A 5,000-nucleotide genomic window follows, 5' to 3' on the forward strand; every position below is an offset into this window, starting at 1 on the left:
ATAATAATAATAATAATATAATAATAATAATAATAATAATAATAATAATAATAATAATAATAATAATAATAATAGTTAATGGATTTGATATAGGCTGATGCTTTTTCGAGATCATTATATATTTGAATTTCGTCCTTTTCTTAGTGCGCTAGGATTTTTTTTCTTTATTTTCCTACTTACTTTTACATGTGGAATACAAAGGGGGAAAAATTAGAATTTGTGTGCTCTAGGTTAAATACGAAAACAAGCGATCGACTTCTTACGAGTTCAGGCAGCCACTTTATTTCAAAAGTACCAAACACAAAAGTAACAATACATATTCATTCATCTACACAGTCATAACAACTGTCCATGTATAAAGTAGAAGTTACACAATAGGGATTCTACGCTGATAATATTTTTCAGATATTACAAGATTGTAAAGATCAAAACCTCTGATAAAAAGCATATACTATTTATCTAATATCTCTGCCTGTTATACAAATCTATGAGAATGAAAATGTGCAAAGTAATACATATTATTCATAAGCGAAACTAAACTGAAAGAATTGCATAGAGGGAGACTGGAAGTAAAAAGATTCAGGGAAAGAGAATAATTATGATTTCCACAATATATTTATGTTGGTCATTGCATTTTTTTATTTTGTGTGTAAGCTGCTCTATGTTACTTTCAAAATATTTCCTTTATTCACTACAGTAAATAAAGGAATGGAGGGTTATTCCATACGGAAAGAGTACGAATTATTATACTGTTATAATTAGTTTACATTTAGTTGACTTGGCCTACAGCAATAAGCTGAGGGTGATGGCCGTTTAATGATATGTAAACCAGCAAAGCACTGGTATGATAAGTACAAGGACCGTGGATAAGTAATAAGTAACTAGATTCGATCTTAACGTTCCTGTATTTGCTTCAGTCAACTTTCTAAGCTGATTTTAAACTTGATTTGTACCCGCTGCGTCTCTGGTCTATGGGATGAGCTTTGCCAGTCCGCCACACACGGGAAAGACAGAATTAGCTAATGGTATGACCCCGGATATTGGCGTTCCATTGGTATCCTGTTGAAGATACGGGCAATAAGTCTGTAGATACTGCTGGAAGTTCAGCGGCCGGAGAGTGTCACTCAAGTAATATTTCAACAAATAATCCCCCGGAAGCCTTTTGCACGCAGAGAACAGGGTGCAAGGCCGGACGGATCTTTGCCTATCGTCAAGGCTTCGCTCTCGCTGCCAACGATTGATCCACCTGTATACGGTGTTGATGCTGTACCCGCAGACTCTGGATATGTCTCTGACTGACACGCCTTTCTCCCATAACTGTATCATGCGGCTTCTTGTCGCAAGTTTGACTGCCTTTTCCTGGCGTTGGTCGGTCATGGCTTGGCCTGGGTGGAGAGGAAATGAGGGGTTTTAGTCAATCAAATACATGTGAGTGATGTATTGTGATTAACATCTATTTTAACTGAATTTCATGTTTTCTTCGCAGATAAGGGGATATTAATCTTCGCTGCTTTGCTTTTTTTTTTTTTTTAAATATAGGCCTGTATGTAGAAAGGCTTCGTTCAGGGGAATTTTGCACGAGATCTCTTGATAGCACTTCTTTTTCAACAGCCCTTGTGAGCAGGAGGGATGAGCAGGTAAGTAAAAACGAGCCCCCTTTTGTACAAGTTTGTACACGACTGGTAATTCCTGACAAGTTCATTTCTCGACCAGCTCACACCCCTTAAAGAATTTCTTGGCGCCTTCCTGTGTTGAGCGTATTATACCCGACTTCAAGTATCGCTGCCTGAAGACCATCAGTTAAAAAACACAAATTAGAAAAATACACACAGTTACATTTTCTCCTGTGCCGTTACAGATTTATGCTAATTAGCTCTGTTCTCGGGATGAGTTTTATATCTTTTTGATAGGCTTCAGATACCAGTCAACAAATTCCAACATAAAGCTTTCTGTATAACTGAATCGCGAAAATATGGAACGTGATGAAAATATAAACATAAGCAAATGCCACGAAGGAAGGCGAAACAGCTGTCCTTTACTTAGCAGATTAAGTAAAGGACTGTAAGTCGAAAGGCCTAGCACCACTACACTGTTTCAGTTTCCTTCGTAGCATTTGCCTTTATTTATAAATCTTTCTGTTTTCATTTCAACCATTTTATCAAAGCAGCTGATTACTTTCCATGGATTATGGAAAGTTCAGCATTAAGTTTGCCTTGGTACGTCAATATAAGGGCTTATTGATTAGTTTTAGTGTCCCTCTCTGTAAAATCATTTTTAAAATATATAAAAAAATAATCGCTTACGGTCTTAATTTTTCAGGTAACATCACCAGATCACTAATTAAATATTCTATAGACGAATATAATTAGACTTAACGTTTTCTCTGAAACCTTCATCTTTAGGAGTCTCCTATATCATTTCTGGTCGTTAAACTCGAAAATTTCTTAAAAGAAATTAACAAAATTCCTTGAAGGAAACGGAATAATAGAATGATATATTCTGAAATCAGTATCCGGAGTCTTCCGAAATAACATCGACAGAATTGGTTAACCTATCCAATCGTCTTTTCAAGAAGTACTTATTAAATCTTAGAAGTATCTAATTCAAGGAGCATAAACATTTTTTTAAAGCCTGGAAAAACTGCTGACTTTTGAAATGTTGAGGTAAAAATAACTCAAAGGTAATTGATATATTCGTACAAAAAATATAATCGGAAAGATACATCTCAAACTGAAAGAAATCTTGGATATATCTCACAGAAACGAAAACGCTTACCATATTCTAATTTTTCCAATCTCTATTCTAAATTGAGGAATTTAAGTAAATAGGCATAAAACCTTCGAATCGTCTTATAGTAAGGTGATGATTAAAGTTTAGATTCACTAGAACAAGTTCATCAACTCTGAATATGAGTCTTGCAATTCTCGCATTTCCCTGGAAAAAGTTTAAGGTCCTGCAAATCAAGCGGTTGCAGATCCAGATAACGTTTGATGGTGAGTCTATGCATCTAACTTACTTACTTGCAAGACCTTCAGGAGGAACGTAAGAAGTGAGGCGACGGGACGGGAGTTCTCCTCAGATCTGCCACGGGAAGGGCATTTCGGCCTTTTATAAAGGCGCCTCCCTCGACTAATCAATAAAAAGCAGCGGGTTTCTTGTTAGCGAGGCAAGAAATCACAGGTATTGATTATCTGACGTTACTTCAAATGTTTCCTGACTCAGTGATAATAAGCATAATGGCTATTTCAGGCAAGTTTATTATGCAGCTCAGGGGTTAAATAACGCACAACGAAAAAGCTTGCGAGAAAATGCATGGTAAAATAGGAACACACACTCACACATATATATATGTGTATTATATATATGTATGATATATATATATATATATACATATATATATATTATATATATATATATATATATAAGATATATATATATATACAAATGCAGCCATCCATAAATAAGTATAAAATCCTTCGAAATTCAAACGTTACTTTGTCTCAGCTTTGTAAATCACCTCTTACACACACACACACACACACACACACACACATATATATATATAATATATATATATATACATATAAATATAAGTATGTATGGACAATCCGAAGTCATCTGAGCAAGACATTTCAATGGTAAACTTCAATTCAATACACTGAGAGGTAAATTCACTATTAATATAAGCAATAATGGTATGGCTAAGGACGAAATGAATTTGGTGTAACCCAAATTGTGAAATAAAGTTCACTTTGCACCCTCTTCCAAAACGAGAAAGATAGTGTATTCAGCTCACATTGAAAGGTTATCAAAGTAAATAGCAAACTTCTGAATGCTAATTTTTTTTTTATTTCCACATCTAAGACAAATCAACAATGCGTTTTTATTGTGGTTTCAAATATGCTAATATCAAGAGTAAATGTATCAATCTGCATTATGATTCACGGGTGATAAGTTAAGTATATCATAGTTTTACCAGACCACTGAGCTGATTAACAGCTCTCCTAGGGCTGGCCCGAAGGATTAGATATTTTTACGTGGCTAGGAACCAATTAGTCACCTAGCAACGGGACCTACAGCTTACTGTGGAATCCGAACCACATTAAATCGAGAAATGAATTTTTATCACCAGAAAAAAAATTCCTCTGATTCCGTGCTGGCCGAGCCGAGAATCGAACTTCGGACAATCGGGTTGGTGGCCAAGCGCGAAAACCACTCGTCCAACGAGGAACTTTCACAGATGATGAGGCTTACATTTGTTTACTACCATAATGATAAGAGCTTCAGTCACAAAGATTCTTAAAACTAAGGCAGCATTGATACAATGAAAATTTGACAAAAATTGTCAATGAAACACAATGTAAAAAAACACCGTTACTGAAATAACACGTTTAGGATCAAGAAATGATATTCTGTTTGAAGATGAACATACAGTAAAATATTCAATCTGATGAATAAGATACAACTCATGCTGAGAAATGCATAAATAAAAGTAATGCCACGAAGGAAAAATGAAAAGACGAGTAACGCCGAGATCTTTCGGTCTACACGACCCTTTACTTGAAGCACAACTGATCAGAGCAGAGCAGAAACAGTATAAGTAGGCTTTAGTATACAAACTGACATTACAGGACTAACATATGGTCCAACTCACTTTAAAGAAACGAAAAAACTCCCATGGTCCAGATTAGAGATTTTAAAGGCAGACACTCACACGTGGTCGCAGATAATTTAGTTAGAAAACAATACATTTTTTAAAACAAGGAGACATACGCAACGTAGGTTGCCAAACTACATTGCATGCCTTGGAAACATGCACTTTCGAACCCATTGGAGTATGCATTAGTTTCATTTTCAATGCCATACGCTACCATATGGGATTAGACATTAGGTAAAATATGTATAGAACTTTCCTAAGCTATGTGGAATAATCTTTATATAGAAATGGAGTAACCACACCCCCGCGAAATAAGCTAGTGCTAAGCATGAGTAACCAAGTA

General features: G+C 35.5%; 1 protein-coding gene across 1 annotated transcript in view; it reads left to right on the plus strand.

Moving 5' to 3' along the window:
• Positions 1–5,000, plus strand: part of LOC135210437 (uncharacterized) — a 59,892-nt gene that overhangs the window by 49,728 nt on the left and 5,164 nt on the right. The gene's annotated exons all lie outside the window — the stretch shown is intronic.

This window comes from Macrobrachium nipponense, chromosome 39, assembly GCF_015104395.2.
Source record: "Macrobrachium nipponense isolate FS-2020 chromosome 39, ASM1510439v2, whole genome shotgun sequence".
Taxonomy (NCBI): Eukaryota; Metazoa; Arthropoda; class Malacostraca; order Decapoda; family Palaemonidae; genus Macrobrachium; species Macrobrachium nipponense.